At 38.9% G+C, this 25,596-nt stretch overlaps 1 protein-coding gene across 5 annotated transcripts in view; it reads right to left on the bottom strand.

Moving 5' to 3' along the window:
* The window catches only part of PHF6 (PHD finger protein 6), a 201,643-nt gene that overhangs the window by 54,739 nt on the left and 121,308 nt on the right, over positions 1 to 25,596 (bottom strand). The window contains exons 3-5 of one of the 5 annotated variants that reach the window (XM_080653840.1): positions 6,214 to 6,258; positions 4,381 to 4,500; positions 3,851 to 3,931 (exon numbers count right to left, since the gene is read on the bottom strand). The gene's annotated coding sequence lies outside the window, so the exon portion shown is untranslated. Of the gene's footprint in view, positions 1 to 3,518; positions 3,691 to 3,850; positions 3,932 to 4,380; positions 4,501 to 6,213; positions 6,259 to 25,596 lie in introns of those variants that run through there. The other 4 variants (XM_080653841.1, XM_080653839.1, XM_080653838.1 and 1 more) reach the window with 4 other exon arrangements.

Below are 25,596 nucleotides of genomic sequence, written 5' to 3'. Positions count from 1 at the left end.
AACAAAAAGTTATATATCTAAGAGAAGAGCAAACACTACAACTACACAATGCCCAGAATGAACAGAATTCTATAACTGTATAATTCCTTAAAGTTTACATATTGGTAAACAAAAAAGAAATAAATTTACTTAATGATGATTTTGGAACACTTATTTTTAAACTTGAATTATATTCAAGTTAAAAAATAATGTATATGTCTTTAATAAGTTAATTTTTGCTATTGTATTCCATTTTTAAGTAAAGAAAAAAATAGCCTTATAACAGTATATTAAAAAATATAAACTTTAGGAATTATTTATAAAAATAACTGTATTATCTAACTCAGATTTACTCTAAAAGTCTGCTTATTAAAGTTATAAACTAAAAGTAGCATTGTAAATACAATAAATTTCACATTTACTTAGTAATATTGTATAAAGGTAGGAAAATATTTCTGAATGAGTCTTAAATTCAGTCAAACTATAATTATAGGTAGGATAGTCAAACAAAAAAGGGAAGAAAAGCTCTAACATATAAAGTTTCAGATTTAGATCATCAAACTCAACACAGATTCTTCAGAAGTATTAAAAAAAAATGTAAAATCAGTTACTTGATTTGTGTACTTTTTCCAAATCAGCAGAACTAAGCAGCTCAGGAACCAGGTTGCCACAAAATAAATCACAATGAATAAAATCTCAAATTTTTGTCTTAAAATTTACTATATTTTTCAATTTTTGATATATCTTAATATTTTCATAATACTATGTTGAAAAATAGACTCACTAACACAATATTGTAGCTTTCTGAGATGCACTTATTCACCAAGAACAGTAACACTGGATGTCAGCAAGGTAGTAGCTACAAACCATTTAGCACTTGACAATATAAAAATGCAGATACTTAATCAATATTTAAAGTGAAGCCACAAAGAAAGAGTTCTTATCAATTTATATCTAGATTTTTCTTTTTAACAAAACTTCAAAGGCCCTGAAGGTCTCTGTGTTGATGAGTTTAACAAACTTTTAATGCCAATTTTAAATACCTTAGTCTTCCAAATGGCATAGAATGGTACTGTATTCACAGCACTGGTTATAAACTGTGAAACTGATTGAAAATAGGCAGCAAATACTTTTAAGATTAAAGGGGAAAAAAGAACATAACAAAGAAACAAAAGAAACAAAAGGGGAAGTGTGTTTGCATTTGATCAGGCAAATATGTGTTCAGTTGCTTTATCAAGAATATAGCTGCCAAAATCTTTAGAATTAACTATGCAAAACACCAAATTAATAAATAGCATCAAAATTTGCTATTTGTGTTCTAAATTAGGTTTTTTTCTACCATGCAATAGCAGGCACTATGAAACCACTGAAATATATTCAGCATTTCTCCCGCTCATCCTTGGCCATTTGAAAGGATGGCACATTGTGAATCCAATTTGTACAGACATCATTAATGTGTAATTTCTATACAAAGCTAGCTAGCATAGGATATAAAATCGGCTTAAGAAAAAGAAAATTCCTAAAGTAGAAAATCACTTTTTATTCTTGAAATTAATTCTGAAAATGGTACCCTCAAAATTTTTTCCATATTGAATTCTGCCTCTTTCAATTAATAAACAGGTAAATTTCTCATCCTAATTTTGAGAACCTGCTTTTCTGGCTATCAAAGACCCCAAAATCCAAGAGAAAATAGGTACATTTTATTTTGCATTCAAAGATATTTTAGTGTATTTTTTCTGTAATCGGTATAAATATAATTTGTAAAATGAACAGAAACACACAAAAGTCACAAAACCAATAAAAAACTTTCCCCAATGTACAATGACTGAATGGATTTTTCCACTAAAATTCAAATAATGCATCTGTGCACATCTTGCTAATTTTTTTCAGCCTCCTTATAAAACATGAAGTGGAGATCATCATGGAAACAATGAGTCCTAGCAAAAATATCTTTATCATAAAAATACAGATTTTTACCTAATGCTGTCACATTTGTGGTCTTCCAGTTAAGGAGAATAAGGGCATTCCAAGGACCAATATTAAGGGGTTCATAATAATCCACACAGCTATATGGCATTTTAATTTTAGTTTAAAATGTTTTTCAGGGCATGCAAATATCAAAGTTTGATGCCTTCACCCAACAATGAAACCTTTCCATTAAAGAAACATAACATTATAGGCAATGTTATAAAGCAGAAATAAAGAGGCAAAGATAATAGCGGTGAAAAACAATTTAAATGTCTGAAAAATATAAAAGCACGATTAGTTAAGCTGAAACAACCAATGCATTTCTGATTTTCCAAGATGCTGTGAAACACCAAGGTAGAAATAAACTGAAACATCAAGGAGAGCATTCAAGAGCTAACTCGAGAGCACATTCAATGTCTGATATCTGAAAGACCATTTTCACAGAAAAACAAACAAAAACTGCAGTACCAGAAGATCAAACAGTTCTACACCCAAGCCAGTTGAAATATACAGATCAAAATATATAAACGTGATCCCCACAAAAGCAGTATTTATGTCAGGAAAGTTACAGTGAAGAGAAATAAACGAATAAGAAATGAACCGGAAGGGCGAAGGGCACCTGAATTTGGTTGCACGATATTACATGCTTCGCACTGCTTCTTGCGGTTATTCAAAAGGAAACTGAAGGAATTTTCCAGTTGTTTCAAACCCAAGGGTAGAGAAAGAATTTGATCTGTATGAATAAGACCTGATATTAAGTCCATAAGCCGATGAAAAGAAAGGGTTTTTCAATTACTAAAGGATTTTTCAACTTCCACACAGAATATCGAAACGAACAAATTTCAAAAGAACGCTGTGCTGTTCTTGCATATAATAAAGGATAGTACCCATAACGTACCGGATCCTCTCCGTTATTTATTCAATACACACTAGACTCCAAGATCTCCCTCTAATCTAGCGCTAAACTCGCAAAACTATCTTCCACTAAAACACTTTAGCAGGTTCCTTTCTGTCGTAGTAAAGTCAGGGTCCCCTAACTGTCTGTCCTTTTCCAATCCACCGGAATCCAGGAAAATATCATCCTACCACTCTCCTTAACCCTCCTCCCCTAGGAGTTCGCCCTCTAAGTCTTGGTTTCATATCTGTTTCACCCGTAATCCTCCCTACCCCGGAGTTTTTCCTCTTTCGGTAAGGCTAACCTTCTTGCCATCCTAACAATTCTTCCTCTTACTCTTCCCAAACTGGGAGTCTCCCTCCTTCCCAAATATGTACTAAGCAACGGCAAAGACTAGAAATACCCAGTATTTTTCCTCCCTAAATGTTGCGCTCCCTCCCCCGAAGTCTAGGCTTAAGGCTAACCTCTCCCTTAGCTTCTCTAAATTACTTTTCTCAGCAGCCTCCAAGCCAAGCGCCTTCAATGAGCGGCGCTTCTGGGGTCCCCGACAATAAAGCGAGACCACCAAGAGTCCCCCTTAACAACAGGCAGGGGCGGCGGCCTGGCTACCGCCATCCTCCTTGTCTTCTCCCGCCAGGCGTAGAATGGGGGGCCCCAGGGTACTGTGGGGACTCACCGGCGGGGCCCAGAGGCGAACGGCAGGGGAGAAGCGCCAATGAGGGGAAAGAGAAAGAAGTCGGTCTCGGTTCTCCAGCAGCACCTCAGAGCGGGGCTCTGTCGCCGGAGGTTGTTTCCTTTCATTCGAGGAGACGAGCTCGCAGAGTGCCCTTACGTCGCTCCCCCCAGCACGCAACGACTCAAAGGGCGTTATACGCCTGAACGCGCCGCGGGTTCTGATTGGCTGTAGTGAAGGGACAACTGAAGCCGCAGAACCACAGCGCATGTGCAGACACCGCCCCCAGTTAGGAGCTGGGCAACAGGCCCCGCCTCCTGCTCGCGCGCGCGTACCTTCTATTCTCTGGTCCATCGCTCAGCCAAGTGTTTGGGGGCAGGATCCGACGAGATAGAGAAAGAGATTCAAAGCTGTAACTGTGGGTTGGGCGAAGAAGAAGCAGGGTTAGGACCAGAAACCATTGGGTAGGGACCCTGGGTAACCAGTTTTCTACAGTGATTCATATGGGTAGGCCTTATCCCTTGCACTTGTTCACCGAGGCCTTTTCACATCCATTATTTCATTGTACTCTCATGGCATCCTCTCATTTTACTGCCAGGAAAGACTGAGAAGCTGGTAGCAGAGTCTGCCTCAATTTCAATCCTTGGGTGAATCATTTTAATCTCTGTACCTTAATTTTCTGTCTTTAGAATGGGGATAAAAATAGTATCTAACGGGTTTATTGTGAGGAAGAAATGAAATAATGCAAGTGTGTATTAACGTCCCTGGCATATAATAGGCCCTCTATAAATGCTGACATTATCATAATCAGAAAAGGTAAGTGATTTTTTTTACAGGTAAATCAGACATTTAAACGAACACTTACCTCTTTGATGTATGAAGAAAGGATGCTTGGGTTTGAATCCCAGCTCCCCCACTCTAGCTCTAGGACCTTGATCACGGTGCATTTCTTCTCTCTCCCTCAATTTTAACAAGTCCAAATCTCCTAGGGTTGTAATGAGAAATTAGAGAAATGAGTTAATATATGTAAATTACATAGAATAATACTTGGGCATACAGTATGCTCTATATAAGGGTCAGCTTTTATTATTTTCTACTTGGCTCACTAGTGCAAGCCCATGGTTTAAGAGGGGGAGAGGCGGGAAGCCCTAACAAATGAAAATTTAAAGATGCCCTTTAAATAGCTACTTTTCCTGACAGAAGGGGAGGCAGTGGCTTTCCATTGCTTTGATACAATGTTGTTTCATTCTTCATATTTTCCCCTGCAATGTCAGCCTTAAATTGTAATCCTTAAGGAAACAGTAAACACATTGGGGTAACACTGTATCCCATACAAGCAGGTACCTATATTAGCAGTCATTTAACTGCATGGTACCCTTACCCCTTTCACCCAGGCCCTGTACCATGAAAGGGAGTGGCTTGAGATTTACCAAGACCCAGAATGTATATCCAAACATTTACAGTGTATTTGAAAACAGGTGCTTGAGTATAATTTTCCACCAGCTTTACACACTTACTGATGTCAAAATGAGACTGATGATTGTGTCAGTAACAAAATGTAGTGCCTATCCACTATGTTTTTTTAGATTTTTCCCAACACTCCCACATTTTGCTATCTTTTATTCATTCTATCATCCATGCATTCATTTCAACAAAATTTGATTCAATAAACATCTGCAAAACTAATTTCCAAACACAAGAGAGACACAGATTGACTCCTGACCTTGAGCTCATGGTCTATAAAGGCAGACAGAAAAACAAATACACAGTATGATGTGATAAATGTTATATTAGAGGTGTGTGCCTGGTGTAGACATCCTCTGCCTATAATGTAGAAAGCACTATGCTAAGGTACAACACAACAGTGAATAAGACACAGCCTTTGCCCTAACCTCTTTACAGTCTAACAAGGAAAAGACAAATAGTTATCATAGGAGATGGACTGTGGTAAGTGCCTTAAAAGTTGGAAACCCCAACTTTTTTTAGTTTCTGACCCCAAGTCTGGTAGCCAGTTCCAATTAACACAACTGATAGATGCAGCCTGTTATTTCAAGGGCTACAGAAAGAAGTCAGATTGTGATAACAGGCTCTTAACAATGCCTGAGGATATAGCATAGGATCTCTTAATCTCTTATTGATCTACCACTACACTCCTACCAACACTCTTCCTGCCTTTTCTTCAAGCTCTAGATACCACTTACTGTACCTCATTCTCAGCAAAGGCCTAACTTCCTGACTGAGTAGGGCCTTCTGAGCTAAGCAATATCTTCTATACCCATCCTTTTTTGCTTCCTTCAAGACTCACAGAAAGAATTGTCCTTCTGATTTTTAAAGCTAAAGCTGTGGTTTTAATCACATCTCTTCTGTGCTCTGGAAGAACTGATTTCCTACTTATTCCTTGCTCCAGCAGCATCAATTGCCTGGCTCTCGTTTGCTTTTAAACACATAGGATTCCTCTACCTTCACTGCCAGACTGTGTTCTTTGCTTCCAATTGTTCTCTGATCACTCATTCAGCAGGCATTTGCAGATATTTTTTGTATGCCAGGTATTATGCCAGACATTGGGGATTTGAAAAGGAACAAGGCAGTTCCTGCCTTCAAGAAAATCTCAGTCTGAGGAAGAAAATCAGGTATTTCTAATGAGGAAGAAAACAGAATTTCAGTACAATAGGTAAAATGCTATAATAGAATTACGTACCACAAAGATTGATGAACTCGGTCCGGAGGAGGAGGAAATACATCCCTAGAGAGGAAATGCTTTGAGTTGGGTCTTGCAGGACAGGTCCAGGTCCCACAAAATCTGGATTTCATCTCTACCTTTGCACAACATTTCTCTACCTTCATTCTTTTTTTCCCCCTTTTTTTTTCTACCTTCATTCTTGACATCTCTGTTATACTGAACACTTTTTAGCTATGTCCTTGTTCTTAAACTTTCACCTACCTCAGTTCCTAACAAGGACTCTAACTCTGGCTCTCAGGTTGCTATTTTAGTCTCTTGTAGGTTTCCCTTCTCACTTTACAATACTGGCTTTGCCCTAGAGGAGTTTTAGACCTTCAGGTGGTCCATTGTTATTCCACCCCAGGGGTTCTTAAACTGTGGAAGTGAGAATTACTTGAGGAGCTTGTTAAACATACAGATTTTTGCATTCCCCTCCCCCAATTTGAAGGTCTAGGGTGCACGAATCTGTCTTCTCAAACTGCCTAGCATCAGGGGTGGGCAAACTTTTTGACTCGAGGGCCACAATGGGTTCTTAAACTGGACCGGAGGGCCGGAACAAAAGCATGGATGGAGTGTTTGTGTGAACTAATATAAATTCAAAGTAAAGGAGCAGAGGGGAGAGCAAGAGAACCGGATAGAACAGCCGGATCCGGCCCGAGGGCCGTAGTTTGCCCAAGGCTGGATTCTGATTCAGACTGTTGAGGACCACACATTAAGAAACTGCCCTCAAGCCCTAGCCGGTTTGGCTCAGTGGATAGAGCATCGGCCTGTGGACTGAAGGGTTCTGGGTTCGATTCCGGTCAAGGGCACATGCCCGGGTTGTGGGAGGAAGCTGATCAATGATTCTCTCTCATCATTGATGTTTCTATCTCTCCTCCCCTCCTCTCTGAAACCAATTAAAAAAAAACATTAAAAAAAAGAAACTGCCCTCCATTCTTTTTTGTAGAGATTTATCAATTATACAATCTCTTGACTTCACTATAACCTGTAGACAACTGCTTAGCAACTGCATCTGCTCTGCTTAGATCAGCCTGTCCTTGAGCTTAAATCACTAAGACCAGTACAAGCAAACTCATTCTCTCCAGCAACTAAAAAGTAATTCCTTTTCCCATCTTCAGTGTCCATGTAAAATGCTGCTAGAATTTATGCTTCTGCTTAAAGCAAAGGCTAAATCCACCCACATGCCTATGACCTCCCTTCTGGCTGTAATCAACAGCAGTGGATCAATCATTCATTCATCAAGTACATTTTGATCACTTATTATGATAGATAAAAATGGACATGGTCCAACTTGATGTAGCAGCAGAGACAGACCTTAATCAAGTAATCACATAAACAAATATAAAATTACAATGGTGACTAGTGCAAAAACAAATACTGTAAATGGCATTTAAATAGAACCAAAGTTTATTTGCATTTTATACTCTGGGCACATTAAAAACAAAGAATAAGAAATATTAAACGTGGATGGATTAAGCATTTTAAATGTTTCTGTGAAAAGTAAAATAAAATTGCCCTAGCTGGTTTGACTCAGTGGATAGAGCATCAGCGTGCAGACCGAAGGGTCCTGGGTTCGATTCCAGTCAAGGGCACATGCCCAGGTTGCAGGCTCAATCCCCAATAGGGGTCATGCAGGAGGCAGCCCATCGATGATTCTCTCTCATCATCAATGCTTCTGTCTCTCTCTCCCCCTCCCAAATCAATAAAAATATATTAAATAAAAATAAAATAAAATAAAATTCTATCTATTAGTGAGAGATGCTGCATAAGAGTCTGAAGACCTGGGCTTGTCCTTCCACCAACTAGCAGAGTGAACTTGGGCTATTCTTTTGAATTCTTTGAGCCTTCGTTTACATATCAGTCAAATGAGATTAATATTCCTAGCAAATTTGTTTTGGGGCACAAGAACAGAGAATGACATATGTGAATGTTCTTGCCCCAATAACTAGGAAGAACAGATTATTTTTGCATATCTCTTATAGATCTACCTCATAATGTTGGCTGTTGGTCCCAATGCTCTTCTACTTAGTTCATGGTTGTTTTTCATTTTTTAACTTACACTTATTGTATTGGTGAGGTTTCATAAAATTCTTAACTCTGTCCAGCCTATGGAGCTACTCAGATACCTAATTGAGGAGCTGGGAGCCTTGGTGGACTTTGTTGTTGATGTCTCTTCCTTGTTCAGCAATTTGAAGCTAGGTATGATACAGGAACTGCCCAGGAAACACAACTGTGGTAGGGGAAATGCCTTAGAGACACATGAACATCTCTAAAATGCTGTTTGTTGAATGTTTAATAAACAAAGAAACTGAACTCAATATTGATGGCAATATTGGCAAAATAATTAAACTTTATAATGCTGATCAAAATAACAAGAGTTAACTGACTTTGGACAATGTACCAGGCACCCTGCTAAGTACATTATGTGCATTATCTTATTCAATCTGCACAACAGCCCTGAGCAGGGAATATTATTAGTACAGTTTTTACAGACTCTTGAACAATTAAGTAACTTGCCCAAGGTCACACAGCTAGGAAGAGGAAGAACCTTGTGTCAAATCTACATTTGTTTTGACCCCATTAGTCAAGCTCTTTATCACTGTGACCCTTATTCATTTGTCTATTATCTCTCTTCATCAGGGCAGGGGCTTTGTTTTGTCATTTTCACTGCTGTATACCCAGCCCATAGAACTCTGTACCTGGCCTATAGTAGGTACTCAATAAATATTAAAAGGCCTTGGAGAATGGGGAAGAGAATGTAATGAAGAACAGGAGAAGTGGAATTGGAATGGAATGAAATCATCTCATGAATTTGTTAATAATACAGTAACCCAAGCCCTACCACAGTAATTCTGGCATACATGTGAAATGGGGCCCAGCAACTATATTTTTAATAAGCTCCCCAGGTATGACTGTGACATACAAAAAATGTTTGAGAACCACTAACCTGCAGCCATCAAGTTGAAAACAAGAAAAAAAACTTATCACTTGTGCATTTTATAAGTTATATCTGAGTGCTTGAGGGACTTCATTTTGGTTAATGCCATTCTTACACATATATTTTAGTGAGGGCATTTGCTTATAACTGGCTTTGCCATTGTGTAATCTTGATCATCTTTGTTCTTTTTGGCTGTTAGTTAAATAACTGTAGACAGATCTACACTAATCATAAATGTTATGATAATAAGTCTAAAAACTAGATGAATTAAATATAGATTTGTTGGGTGCAAATATTCACAATGAGATATAATCTACACTGGAAGGCAAAAACCAAATGGCCTAGATACAAATCCTGGTTTCAGGTTAACTTCTCAATGCTTTAATTTCCTCATCTGTAAACTGAGGATGATGGAAGTACCTTTTCAAGGATTTTTTGTTGTCATTATTCTTTTTTTTTTTTCTTCTTGCCCCAGATTCTGAGTTCCTCAAGGGAAGAAATTGTATTTTTTCTTATTTTTATTATTTATTTTAATATAGTTAACATACAATATTGTACTAATTTTAGGTATACATGTGATTTGACATTTATTCCACTTACGAGTAGCTATTGCCCTAGCTGGTTTGGCTCAGTGGATAAAGCAAGCGTTGGCCTGTGGACTGAAGGGTCCCAGGTTCCATTCCAGTCAAGGGCACATGCCTGGGTTGCGGGCTCGATTCCCAGTAGGGGGCGTGCAGGAGGCAGCCGATAAATGATTCTCTCATCATTGACGTTTCTATCTCTCTTTCCCTCTCCCTTCCTCTCTGAAACCAATAATAAAAAAGTAGCTATTAATTGTTTCCAGTTTTTCTAAAAAGTGATAGGGACATAAGGCCTTTGTTTCTTTATTCATGCTGTTCTTATTTCTTAAAACTCCTTTTACAACTCTTTTGGGACTAGCTAGGATATAGTGGCCTTCAAGATTCAGTTCAGGTGTCAGTCTTATTCTCATAAGCTTTACTTATCCTTTCTTTCCTTTTTAAAAATCCTCACCTGAATATATGTTTATTGATTTTGAGAGAGAGATCAGTTGCCTCCTGTATGTGCCCAACTGTGGATTGAACCTACAACCCAGGTATGTGCCCCAACTGGGAACTGAACCCACAACCTTTTGGTGAATGGGATAATGCTCCAACCAACTAAGCCACACAGCCAGGGCTTAATTGCCCTTTCATTGGGTGAAGCTCCCCTCTGCTTTCATACACTCTGGCCAGACCTCTCTCACCATTTAGCACCATTATTTTGAAATTATATGCACTTCTGTCTCTGTCAATGGACAGTGATCTTTGGGGGAGAAGAGACCATGTTTTATTATTTTTTATACACCAGGCACCTAGCACAGTGCCTACCCAATAAATTTTGCTGAACTTACTCAAAGGAACATGTCAGAGAGCCAATGGTTATTACTATGGGAAGACTTTTTCCTCTCTAAGATTGCTGTCTTGTACTCTGGGCCTTGGCTCCTGTACCTCTCTGTTGCACTTAGTCATACAATGCAAGTTAGCACTTAATTATATACTGTATATTATTCTCTAATTGCTTCACATGTTAATCTACCTCTTATTTCCTCTTCCCTCAGGCACAAAGAGAAGAAATTATTATAAATTGAAAGTGGATGGTCCAGATGTAAGCCACACCCAGTTGTCAGTCAACTCTGCTTATTGAATGCTGCGAGGATTGTGAATCTATTATTATTACTCTCCAGAGGCAACTGCAGATGAAAAGTTGCAAGATTTATCATGAATGACTAGAATATTAACCTTCGCATAATAGGCCCTCAGTTAAAATTTGTTGAATGAATGATTGACTTAGTGAAAAAGTAATGTGGCTAGAAATCAGGAGCTCTGGCTTCTAAAATGAGATCTCTATCTCTTCATTTTAAACTTAAAAAGTCACTTTATCATCCTGGGACATACTTTTATGTTCTGAAAAACATGATGGAATCAGATTAGATGATCTTCCAATTTTAATATGCAATCATTCCTTCCAATATTTTGAAATTTTCACAAGAGTAAGCACCGTAAATATCTCTTACCTTCTCCACAGCACCTAGCACAGTGCTCAGTATGCAGGAGGACTTAATAAATACTTAAAAAGTCAGAACCATGATCCTTCATAGTCACTCTAAACCAATTGTTTTAAAGCACAACCAATGGACACCAAACTCTGCCATGAGACATGCCTCATCTCTAATAAAATGGGATGTGAAAGAAAAGTAGGAGAAAACCTGAAAATCTTTTTGAATTGTTTCAAAATCTTCGAAACATTTATGATTTGAAATACTAGTCTCCAGTTGACAATCAAGTAATTTAATTAATACGAATAAAAACTTGAGGGCATTCAGAGTACAATGCAGCTCTACCTTGGGCCCTGTTTTCTCTCTTCCTTGATAATCATCCACTTATTGGGATTGATAACACTAATTTTTGTCTCAAGCCAGCATATCTCCTCTGAATTCTAGGACCATGTATCCAACTGCCTATTTGAAATTGCTTAGTCATCTCAAAGGAATCTGGAACTTACTATGTCTTTATTTTTAATATACACTGAGTGGCCAGATTATTATGATCTCTGAACGCATAATAATCTGACCACTCAGTGTATATACTATATAATAAAAGGCTAATATGCAAATTGTCCCCTTGACCAGGAGTTCGACCAGCAGGCAGGCCGGCCAACCACCCATGTCCCCTCCCCTTAGCCAGGCTGGCCGGACCCCACCCATGCACGAATTCATGCACCGGGCCTCTAATATATATATATGTATATATATATATGTGTATATATATATATATACACACACACACACACTGAGTGGCCAGATTATTATGCGTTCAGAGATCATAATAATCTGGCCACTCAGTGTATATTTTTATTGATTTCAGAGAGGGAGAGAGAGAATCACTGATTGGCTGCCTCCTGCATACCCCTTACTGGGGATTGAGTCAGCAACCCAGGCACGTGCCCTTGACTGGAATCAAACTCGGATGCTTCAGTCCCCAGGACGCTCTATCCACTGAACCAAAATGGTTAGGGCAAACTTACTATGTCTTAAACAGAACTCATGGTCTTCTCCTTATACACCTGGCACTGGCCCATTGTTTGCTAACTCACTGAATGGCACCTCTAACCACCCAGTTCTGCAGGTCAGAGATAAAGGAGTCATCCTTGACACCACCCTCTATTTCACTTTCCCAATCATCTTCACTCTACCATTAATTGTGGCAAGTTTGCCACCTAATTATTTCTAAAATTAGTCCACTTTTCATTATTTCCACTGTCTCTATCATCTCTAATCTGGACCCTCTACTAGCTTACTGACTTGCCTATATGATTAAATTTTTTCCCTCCTTCAATCTAGTCTCTACACTCCTGTAAATGTCATCAATTCATTTATTCATCAAAAATATTTATTGAGTGCCTATGATGTGCCAAGCATAGAGGATACAGCAGTGAACAAAACAAACAAAAATCCCTATTTCATGAAGTTTACAGTTTAGTAAGAGAAACACACTAAAAATAATATGTAAAATAATAGTATGGGAGATTTACTTCCAGCATGATGAATTAAGGAGGGTAACAAATCTTCTCCCCCAAAAGCAGCTGTAAAACTGGATAAAATTGTAAAAAACAAACCTTCCAGCGCTCTGGAAAGTTACCATAGACATAAGAGGGTGACCAATTATCCTTATTTCCTTGGTACTGTCCCAGTGTTATTACTGGAAACCCTGTATCTCAGAAAACTCCTTTCATGTTTCGGGGGGGAGTACAAAACCCATAATGTGGCTCCAAAAATAGGGGCTCAATACAATGCTGTTTTTAGTGTCCAATGGATATGACATTATCCATTGCTGTTAATCCTGACCACTGATGTTGGAAACCATGATTTGCAATTCACAATAATAGATTACCTATTGTTGCATCACGTGGTGGGGGGCTACTTTAAGTTTGTAGCTTAAGTGCATTGCAATCATGACTTGTAACGTTCTATCTATAACTTTGCCTATGGATTAATTGTTGTGATTTGTATGGAGATAGTGATACATTAATTTTTAGCATTATGAATATTGTGAGTATGTGTTCTAAGTGTTCAGATAGAGAAAATGAAAACGATTACAATACCAACCATAGCCTGACCCAGAAATCACACACAAAAAAGAAAGCTAAATGACCTTGTTATTTTGATGACAGATGGAAGGACACATATAACTGGATTAGGCAAGTAAGCAATCAAAACAGAACATACTGACCAATAAACTGAAAAGGATTTGGAATTGGGCCTGGCAGAGAAGGGGATGTGAAAGCACATATGGAGACTGACTTTCACAAGGCCAGGATGAGAAAGATAAGTGCTTGTAAATGAATAAAAAGCTTTTGGTCTTCCAAAAGACACTAATGTTCACGTGGATTTGGTGGCCACTCATTTAGCCTTGACATATCACATGAACAAGCATGCATTATTGTATGATTCTCTTGAATGCCCTTTGAAAAAGTTGCATTTCTTGATTCAGACTTTGCAACTGAAATGTTCTGTTGGTGAACAAAAGGGGAAATTTTGTTAGAAGGTGTGTTGGTCTTTACAGTATAGAGCTGATTCTATCAGATCTTACCAAGGGTCATGTTTTCTACAGTATATCAAGTGATTTGTCAAATTACAGAAACTGAAAAATGTTCCCCCTAGCTTTTAGGTACTTTGATTTGAAAAGTAGAATTTCAAATCATCTTCTCCATTTCAATGAAGATTATAATGAAACTGTAAAAGATATAGAAGTTTGTTGAAATGCAGTCTAACTTTGCTATCTGCATATTCAGCAGACAGTACCAATGCAAATTTTGGAAATCAGACAGTTTTAGAACTCAAAATAAAATGTCACCAGAAAAGGCAGTCAATTAAATATGACTTTCTCAAATTCTTATGAAGACTCTAACTTATTTGGAATCCAATTTTGATTTTACAATTTCAAGTTACCTCTGTGCTTGACCCATTTTCCCTAAGAAAAAGAGGGTTAACATGATGGCATCCAATATACTTCAGGATGTTTTAAAATGATGGACATTTTATGTATGTACTAGAGGCCCAGTGGATGAAAATTCATGCACTGGAGTGGGGGCGTTCCTCAGCCTGGCCTGCCCCCTCTCACAGTCTGGGAGCCCTCAGGGGTGGGAGGCGACCCAGCGATCAGGGGAAGGCAACTCCCCATCACACCTCTGCTGCTGTCACTGCCGGCAGTGCAAGCCGAGGCCGGTCCTGGTTGCCTGAGCTTCGGGCGGCCCTGGGTGGCTGGGCAGCTGCCATCCGAGGCTTGCCTGTGCCTCAGGCCAGCCCTGGGCAGTTGGGGGGGCTGAGGGGACTGGGGGACTCCGGAGGCAGGCATGCACCTGCCGTCCCGGCAGGGCTAAGGGGACTGGGCGCTGTCATCTTGTGGCTGTGGGCGCTGCCATCTTTGAGGGTGCGGCAGTCAATTAGCATATTTCCTCCTTATTGGCTGTGGGCACTGCCATATTTGAGGGCGGGACAATCAATTAACATATTCCCTCCTTATTGGCTGTGGGCGCCGCCATCTTTGCGATGGCATAAGGGTCAATTAGCATATTCCCTCTTTATTAGATAGGATGTATGTATGTACGTACGTATTTATGTGTTTGTTTATTTATTTATTTTAATCCTCACCCAAGGACATGTTCATTGATTTTTTTTTTTTTTAGAGAGAGGGGGAAGGATAGGAGAGAGAGAGAGAGAGAGAGAGAGATTTGAGAGAAAAACATTGATTAGTTGTCTCCCGTACTCATCCCAACCAAGGGATTGAACCCGCAACCTAGGTATGTACCCTGACCAGGAATCTAACCTGTGACCTTTTGGCATATGGGATGAGGCTCCTACCAACTGAGACACAATAGCCAGGGAAAATTATGGACATTTTAGACATGGATAAGCCTATATAATGAATTTATAGGTACAACCGACCTGATTAGTAAACAGCTCATTTCCCAAAAGTAGCTTGACGATACAAAGTGAATGTACATTTTTGGAGAGCTAGAAACTAATTCCTACAACTCTGAAAAACAGATGTTTTTAGTAAAATCTAGGTATTCTATGTCCAACACTTTTGTTGAGAGGATTATTTTAGATCTCAGATTTAAGATTTGGTTAATTTTTGGCTAATTTTTGTATATGGTGGAAGGTAGGATTTCAACTTCTTTCTTTTGCATGTGGATATCTATTTGTCCCAACACCATTTGTTGAAAACACCATTCTTGGTGCCCTTGTTGAAAATCAATTGACTGTAAATGTGAGATGTTATTTCTGGACTCTCAATACTCTTCTATTGATCAGTATATTTATCATTATGTCAATCACACTGTTTTGATTATTATAGCTTTGTAGTAAGTTTTGAAATTAGCAAATGTGAATCTTTAAAGTTTGTTCTTCTTTTGCAAGGTTGTTTTGGCTATTCTGGGTCCTTTGAATTTGCAGATAAATCTTAGGATCAGCTTGTCAAATTTGGCAACAAAGCCAGCTGGAAGTTTGATAAAGGATTGTGTTGAATCTGTAGATCAATTTGGGGAGTATTGTCATCTTAACAATATTAATTCTTCTGATCTATAAATATGAGATGATTTTTAATATTTTAGGTCTTTAATTTTTCAACAATATTCTGTAGTTTTCAGTGTACAAGCCAGCATTTCTTTTGTTAAATTTATTTCTAAGTGTTTTATTCTTCTTGATGCTATTATTAATGGAATAATTTTCTTAATTTTATTTTTGACTTGTTCATTGCTAGTATGTAGAAATACAAGTAATTTTTATATATTGGTCCTGTGTCTACAACCGTACTGAACTCATTTATTAATTCTAGTAGATTATCAGTGTATTGCTTAGGATTTTCCATATACAAGATCATGTTAACTGCAAATAGAGATAATTTCATTTACTTCTTCATTTCCAATTTGAAAATTCCCTCCACCCCTTTTTTTCTTGCCAAAGTCCTGGTTAGAACTGACAGTACAATGTTGAATAGAAGAGATATGGTTTGAAGACACAAACTTGCAACTGGTAGATAAATAAGTCCTAGAGTTCTAATGAGAGTAAAGTGAATGCAGAAAACAACACCTTTGGTTTCATTGATTTTTCTCTATTCTTTTTGTATTCTCTACTACATTAATTTCCATTCTAATCTTCATTTTTTTTTCTTTCTAATTGCTTTGGGTTTAATTTTTTCATCTTTTCTAGTTTCTAAAGGTGAAAGTTTAGGTTATTGACTTGAATCTTTTTTAGTGTAGGTATTTATAGTTATAAATTTTCCTCTAAACACTACTTTATCTGCATCCCATCCATTTTGATATGCTATGTCTACATTTTCATTTATCTCAAAATATTCTGTAGTTTCCTGTGTGATTTCTTCTTTGGCCCATTGTTTATTTAGGGAGATGGGGTTTACTTTCCATATATTTGTGAATTTACCAATTTCTAATTTCACTTCATTGTGATCACAGAACATAATTTGTGTGATTTCAATTCTCTTAAATGTGTTGAGTTTGTTTTATTGCCTATCATAGTGAGCATTCCATGTGCACTTGAGAAGAATATATATTTTGCTTTTGCTTTGTGGAGTGTCCTCCCTCCCTCCCTCCCTCCCTCCCATCTATCGTCTATCTATCTCCTTTTGATCTTCTGCATAGTTTTTATTCATTATCAAAAGTGAGACATTGAAGTCTTCAACTATTATTGTTGAATTGTCTCATTTCTCCCTTCACTTATGTCAGTTTTTGCTTCATGTATTTTGGGGCTCTGTTGTAGATGTGTATATCTTTATAATTGGTATTTGTCTTGGTGGATTGACTCTTGTCAATATATAATGTCCTTCCTTGTGTCTATAATGATTTTTCTCTTCATGTTTTTATTATCGTTACTATTCCCATGATGTAGCTTTTTCCATCTTTTGGATTTTAAACTATTTGTATCTTTGAATCTAAACTGTGACTTCTCCAGTAGAGAGCATATACAATAGTCTCCCATATCCATGGTTTCACTTTCCATTTCAGTTACCCTTGGTCAACTGTAGTCCAAAAATATTAAATGGAAAATTCTAGAGATGAAACATTCATAAGTTTTAAATTGCATGACATTCTGAATAGGGTCCTACCCTGGACATGAATTATCTCTTTGACCAGTGTATTCACACTGTATACACTACCTGTCCTTTAGTCACTTGATAGCTACCTTGGTTATCAGATAGACTATTGTGGTATTGAAATTATTGCTCAAGCCAGTTTGGCTCAGTGGATAGAGCATGGGCCTGCAGACCAAAGAGTCCTGGGTTCGATTCTGGTCAAGGGCATGTACCTTGGTTGCAGGCTCCTCCCCAGCCTGGGCCCTGGTTGGGCACATCCAGGAGGCAACCAATCGATGTGTTTCTCTCACATTGATATTTCTCTCTGTCTTTCTCTCTCTCTTCCACTCTTTCTAAAAATCAATAGAAAAATATGCTTGGGTGAGGATTAAAAAAACAACAAAAAAACTTAAGAAATTGGATAGAAATGAAATTTTCTCAGACCAGATCATAACATAATTAAAATAGAAATCATTTCCATAAATATAACAACAACAAAACTGTCACAGCTCTAACAAATTCAGCAACAGATTTCTATATAATCCATGGGTCAAAACAGAAACCAGAAAGTAAATTAGAAAATATTTTGAATAAGTTAAAATGAAAATATATCAAAATCTGTGAGATGTAGCTAAAGCAGTGGTAAAAGGGGAAAATGCCTGCTTAAGTCTTTCCCCCATTTTTCTATAGAGTTGTATGTCTTTTTCTTAATTATTTGTAGGAATTCTGTATACATTTTGAATAAAAGCAGGCCCTTTTCAGTTATAATATACACAAATATTATTTCCCACTGTACCTTGCTTTTTACTTTCTTAATAGTGTTTCCTAACAGACAGAATTTCTTAAATGTAGTGCAGTCCAGTTTGTCAACTTTTGTTTTCATGGTTAGGGCCCTTTGATCTTTTAAAAGAAATCAATGCCTTTGCCAAGGTCAGAAAGATATTTAATCATTTGCTTCCTTGTGGAAGTTTTGTTGATCTACTAATCTCATTTAGATCCATAATATGTCTCAGTTATTTTTGACTCTTTACGTTTTCATATAAATGTTGTAATCAGTGTGTCAAATTCTTTTTTGTTTTGTTTTGTTAATTCTCACCAGAGGATATTTTTCCATTGATTTTTAGAGAGACTGGAAGGAAGGGAGAGAGAAATATCAACATGAGAGAGACACATCGATTGGTTGCCTCCTGCACACCCAGACTTGGGGCCGAGGATTGAGCCTACAACTGAGGTATGTGCCCTTGACTGGAATTGAACCTGGAACCCTTTGGTCCGTGGGCCAATGCTCTATCCACTAAGCCAAACCAGCTAGGGCAATGTGCCAAATTCTTAATGTAATAAAACAATTTATTGGGATTTTGATTGTATTGCATTGACTTTATGGACCAATTTGGGGAGAATAGACATTGTTACCATATTAAGTATAGTAATCCTCAAACACGGTATATCCTATTTCTATGTCTTTTAATTTTTTTTGCAATATTTTCTAGTTTTCGGTATAAAATTCTTGGGCATCTTTTGATAGATTTAATTCAAATTATTTGATGTTATTTAAAACTATTACAAATGGTATCTTTAAATTTTTCATTTCATATTTATTTGATACTGGGTTTATAGATAGATGTACACTTGATTTTTTAAAATAAAAACTTTCTGGCAGTTTTACTAAATTTGCTTATTAATTCTAATATATTTTCTGTAGATTTTTTGGTGTAAATTCATGCTGTAAATAATGACAGTTTTATTTCTTCCTCTCCTACCATATATTCTTTTTTAAAAAATATACTTTATCGATTTCAGAGAGGAAGGGAGAGAGAGATAAACATCAATGATGAGAATTATTGATCGGCTGCTTCCTGCATGCCCCCTACTGGGGATTGAGCACACAACCCAGGCATGTGCCGTTGACTGGAATTGAACCCGGGATCCTTCAGTCCACAGGCCGACACTCTATCCACTGAGCCAAACCAGGTAGGGCCTACCATATATTCTTTATTGCTTTTTTTTGTGCTATTATATTAAATTCCATGTGTGATGTTGACTAGAAGTGGTGATAACAGACTTCTAGATGTCAGAGGGTGAAATTAAAAAAAAAATTATTGATTTGAGAGGGAGAGACAAAGAGAGAGAAACATTTGTTTTTCCACCCATTTGTGCATTCATTGGTTGTCTCTTGTATGTGCCCTGACTGGGGATCAAACCCACAACCTTGGCATATGGGGATGACACTCCACCCAACTGAGCTACCTGGCCAGGACAGGGGGGAAAACTTTTCAATAATTCATCATTAAGCATTATGTTTGATGTGCTTTTTTATTATTTTTATTTTTAAATATATTTTATTGATTTTCTACAGAGAGGAGGGAAGAAGGATAGAGAGTGAGAAACATCAATGAGAGAGAAACACCGATCAGCTGCCTCCTGCACACTCCCTACTGGGGATGTGCCCACAACCAGGGTACATGCCCTTGACTGGAATCAAACCTGGGACCTTTCGGTCTGCAGGCTGACGCTCTATCCACAGAGCCAAACCAGTTCGGGCTGATGTGCTTTTTTAAATTGAGTTTTTAGAGAGAGAGGAAGGTAGAGGGAGAAACATCAATGTGAGAGAAACATTGGTTGGCTGCTTCTTGCACGCCCCCCTTCTGAGGATGGAGCCCAAAACATGGGCATGTGCCCTGACCTAAAATTGAACCAGTGACTTCTTGGTGCCTGGGACAATGTTCAACCAACTGAGCCATACTGGCCAGGGCCTTTTTTTTTTTTTTTTGTAAATACGGTTTATAAGGTTAAGAGAGATTGTTTTTATTAGTAACTAGAGGCCCAGTGCACAAAATTTGTGCACTCGGGGGGGTGTCCCCCAGCCTGGCCTGTGCCCTGTCACAGTGTGGGAGCCCCTCGATTAATCACCCCAAAGAGGTAGGCCTCACCTGCCCATCCAGGGCTCCTCGATGGATTGCCCCAAAGAGGTAGGCCGGAGCCGGGGGTCCCACCTCTGCGCTGCGTGGAGCCGGGAGGCAGGACCCCCAGGACCCCCAGGCAGGCCTCACAGTGCGGAGCCGGGAGGAGGCGGGACCCCCAGGCAGGCCTCGCTGCGTGGACCTGGGAGGAGGCGGGACTTCCAGGCAGGCTCCATGCCCGCACACAGCGTCAAGCCCAGCCCCACCCACCTGCACGTGCCTGCTGTTTGTGCAGCCATCTTGTGATGGCGTGAGGGCATCGTCGCGTGACAACCACTTAGGCTTTTATTAGTAAGAATTTGCTAAAAATATGTTTTTGATCATGAATGAATGTTTTTAAATTACTTTTATTTTTTTCAATTACAGTTTATATTTGATATTATTTTGTACTAATTTCAGGTATAAAAAGGCAAAAGATTTATGCAATCTGAAAAGAAACCCATTCTCCCAACTCTCCCCCCCGTCTGGTAACCATCAGTCTGTTCTGTGTATCAATGAGTCTGTTTCTGTTTTGTTTGCTTATATTATTCTTTAAATCATAGGGTATTTGTTTTTCTCTAACTGACTTATTTCACTTAGCATAATATGCTCTAGGTTCATTCATGCTGTGGTAAGTGGTAAGATTTCATTCTTTTCTTTAAACTCTATTAATTAATTAATTAATTTTAATTTTTTTAATTCTCACCCAAGAATATTTTTCCTTTTATTTTCTTTTAGAGATAATGGAGGAGAGAAAGGAGGGGGGAAAGAAAGAGAGAAACATTGATGTGAGAGAGACACATCAATTGGTTGCCTTCCACATGCACCCAGACTGGGGTGGGGGATCGAGCCCCCCACTGAGGTATGTGCCCTGAACCAGGGATCGAACCCATGACCCTTCTGTCCACAGGTGGAGGCTCTAACCACTGTAGCAAACCTGCTACTGCTAAACTCTATTTTTATTGTTGACCCTATTACAGATGTCCTCACTCCCCCCACAAACTTTTCCCATCTCCACTCAACCTGTGTCCCTTCTTTCTCTGGCTATCACCACACTGTTGTCTGTGTCTATGGGTTATGCAGATTTATTCTCTGTCTATTCCCTTCACTTTTTTTCATCCTCTCCCCCTCCCCCTTCACTCTGATAGCTTTTAGTCTGTTCTATGTATCCATGCCTCTATCTGGTATTTCTATTTTGTTCATCAGTTTATTTTTCTCATTAATGTCCACATATAAGGGAAATCACATAGTATTTGTCTTTCTTATGGCCAAGTGATATTCCATTGTATACAACTACCATAGATTTCTTATTTTCTCATCTATTGATAAATGTTTTATTTTTATTTTTTAAATGTTATATTTTTAAAGATTTGTCTGCATCCATCAAGATGATGATCATAAGATTTTTCTTTAATTCCTACTTATATGGTGACTATATTTATTGATTATAGAATGTAGACTTTTACATTCCTAGAAAAAGTCACTTGTTTCTGATGTATTATTTTTGGTATATACCTCTTAATTCATTGGTAAATAGTATACTTGGGAATTTTGCATCTATGCTCATGAGAGAGATTTTCCTGTAATTTCCCTTTATTATAATCCTTGTCAGGTTTTGACAAGAAGGTTATTTTTGCCACATAAAAAAAAGAATTTGGATGTGTTCACTCTTTTTCTATTCTCTGGAAGTATTTATGAAGATTTGCTTTTTATTTTTTCTTCCTTAGATGTCTAGAGGCATTCACTGGTATAGCCATCTAGATCCTGGAGTTTTCTTTGGGAAGGTGCTTAATAAGGTGCTTCAATTTCTATAACATACACTTTATTTAGATAATATATGTGCTATTTACTCTTTTGTTACCTCTGGTAATTTTTGTTTATTGAGCAATTTATTGTTTCAGACATGTTGTCAAATTTAATGGCCTAAAATTTTATTTATAATATTCTGATATTGTTTTTTTTCAAATTTAAATGATATACAGTGATGTGGGCTTTTTCATTCCCATAATGATGGTTGGTGTTTTTCCTCTTTTTTCCTTGGTTAATCTTGCTTCAGGTATATGTATCTTATTATTCTTTTTACAAAACCAACTTTTTTCTTAACTGAATTTTTTCTACTGTATGTTAGATTTTTATTTAATCAGTTCTTACTATCTTTATTATTTCATCCTTCTACATTCTTTGGTACTTATTTGCAGTTCTTCTAGCTTCTTGAGATGAAAGTCCAGATTATTGGTTTTTGTCTTATTCGTTTTAATGTATGCATTTAAGGCTATAAATATCTTTTAAAGTACTGCTTGACTGTATGAAATGTTGCATGCTCATTACCATTTAATTAAAATACTGTCTAATTTCTACTGTGATTTACTAACTGATCCATTAGTTATTTCAAAATACGTTGCTTACTTCCTAAGCAATTGAGAATTTCAGCCATCTTTTTGTTATGGATTTCTAGCTTTATGACTCAATATATGTTCAATTTTGTTAAAGGTTACATTTACATTTTAGAAGAATACACACTTGAGGGGTGCTCTTCCTTCCATGAGCATGCCCACGCCTTTCTTCCCTTTATACTTCCTTCTTCCCTCTCAAGCATGTGTCTCCAAAACTCTATAGGATCCCACAAGACTTGCAACCAGGGGAGCAATGGACTGTGGCAGCTTGTCCCAGGCAAACCCCCTGAACCTGTCTCCAAGGTCCCTTTTCTCTGACTTCCCAGTGAACTGACAGCAGCCCCACCTTAGCTCACTTCTTTCCTATAATGTTTCTAGGCAGCCAAAGCCACCCGCGTCTTGGCTCTCTTCTGTTGCTTTTTGAACTAGGCCCTTCCTTATTTCACTGTCCCCAGCTTTAATAAGCATACCCTCATAGTCACCTGGACTCTGGTTTTGAACTCTTTCTTAAAAAATTTTAAATTAAAAGAATACACACTCGAAATGCCAGAGAGAAGATGGCGGCTGAATAGGCATACCTTTCTTGCACCTCCTAGGGCCAGAGTGGAAATACAACTAAATTGGGGAAAATTCATCCAAAATTGCCAACTGAGGTCTATGTGAGGAGAAGACATATCAAGGAAGGACAGAAAACACCTAGAAACTGGTAGAAAGGGCGAGGTCTCGAGAGGGGCTGACCCACCTTCCTCAGGTACGGAAGGGTCTTTTCCCTGAGAAAACAGAGGCCCAGAACCCAGGTTGGGCTCCACAGACCAGAATACCAGAGTACAGAACAGTGGTCCACATAACATCCAGCCGTGAAATGCCACAGGGTTTCTGGCTGCCCAGTAGACTGGAGCTGGTCAGAGAAAAAGCCTCAGTTTGTCTTAAACAAACAAACAAACAAACAAAACGGAGCACAGGAGTTTCATTTGAAGATACTCACCCGAGGCTTTGCTGGAAGAAGGGCAGTGCGGACTCAAGGTGCCTGAGAAGAGGTTGGAGTGGGAAGAATTGGGGGTAGACATGGAAAAACAGCAGTCGGGTATCCCGCATTCGGTCATAACCTCCCAAGCCAAAACGGCCATTTTTCCTGAGAGGTTCTAGCCCCTCCCAGAAGCCACGGATCAGGAAAATCAAGAAAAGGGAAAAAAAAAAACCACAAAAATCCGCCCTAGGTGATACGGCCCGCCCTGCCCTCATGAGTCCTGCTTGCCACACCCTGCATCTTGACCTTTGCAGAGGAGGCACCAGCAGAGGCCAAGCCTAAGGGCTTAAACAGCTTCAGAGAGCGTCAGAGACTGGATTGGGGGTGGGGCTGTCCACTCCATCAGGGAACCTGACAGGAAAGCTGATAGAAACTCCTGCTATCCAGCTGATCCCACTGGACTGCATATGAGGGCAGAGTAATATTCTGGGACACTCTCAGAGGAGTAGCTCTGGGATGGAGAAACACACGCAGCACTTTCCCTGAAATCTGAACAGCACCTCCCTCTCAGGGGAGACCCAGAGAGCTATACTCCCAATGTACCTAAAGCCCTTTTAGAAAAAGACATTTAAATTATTAAGATTCACAGCTGGCTGGCAAAGGTGGGCAGTTGAGGAGCCTGGGGAACCTGGGAAAAATTGCTGACCATCCCTGGGCCCATACTGCTAACAAACTGGCCTTAGAGTGCAGCTTGGCTCCTCCCACTAGCAACCAAGTCCTGTGGAGGCAGACACAAACTGTGGATTGCTTGGAGCTTTAAACAGGTTGCTGAGAGACAAAGGAGGACAGTTTCTGACAGTGGTTAGCACCTAAGTAGCTCCCAGGAAGCTCAGAATTACCAGACAGAACAGTCAGCTGCAGTCATCAGAAGAGCAGGAACCAAAGGGAGCTCCCAGGAGGTACAAAACTCTGCTGGGACAAATGTCACTTCACTTTTTTCTCTTCCCTTTCCCTCCATTTTTATTTATCATCTTTATCTACCTGCTTGATTAATTTGTTATCATTTTAGTCTATATTGTTTCTTTCACATATCAAATTTTTCGTTTCCCTTTTCTTGTTTCTTGAGAAAAGCCTGTAATGCTATGACTTTTCCTCTTAGGACTGCTTTCACTGGGCTGCACAGATTTGGGCTGTTGTATTCTCATTTTCATTTGCTTCAAGGTATCTATTTCTTCCTTGATCTCATTGTTAACCCATTAATTGTTTAGTAGCATGTTATTTAACAGTATATCTTAGTATATTTTTCAGTTTTTTTCTTGTGATTCATTTCTACTTTTATACCATTATTGTCAGAGAAGATGCTTGATATAATTTCAATCTTCTTAAATTTATTGTCCCCCTTCACCCGGTCCCCGCCCTACCCCTGGTCTTCACCACCTTATTGTTTGTGTCCATAGGTAATACATATCCTATATAATAAAACCCTAATATACAAATAGACTGAACAGCGGAATGACCGGTTGTTAACTTGCACACTGACCACCAGGGGGCAGATGCTCAACGCAGGAACTGCCCCCTGGTGGTCAGTGTGCTCCCAAAGTGGGAGCGCCACTCAGCCAGAAGCCGGGCTCACGGCAGGAGAGCACAGGGACGCTGGCGGGAGCCTCTCCTGCCTCTGAGGCAGCACTAAGGAACGGAGAGCCCAGCTTCTGGCTGGAGAGCACAGTAGGGATAGCGGGAGCCTCTCCCACCTCCGAGGCAGTGCTAAGGACCCCTTGGGCGATGTCTAACTGCCAGCTTAGGCCTGCGCCACAAGAGGGTGCAGGCTGGGCTTAGGGACCCCCCCCCCCCAAGTGCACGAATGTCGTGCACTGGGTCTCTAGTCCTATATAATAAAACCCTAATATGCAAATAGACCGAACAGCAGAACAAATGGCAGAATGACCGGTCGTTATGATGCACACTGACCACCAGG

Source organism: Plecotus auritus, assembly GCF_963455305.1.
Source record: "Plecotus auritus genome assembly, chromosome: X".
In the NCBI taxonomy this organism is placed as follows: domain Eukaryota; kingdom Metazoa; phylum Chordata; class Mammalia; order Chiroptera; family Vespertilionidae; genus Plecotus; species Plecotus auritus.
The sequence above is the reverse complement of the archived record's forward strand: the minus strand, read 5'-3'. Positions and strand labels throughout refer to the sequence as shown.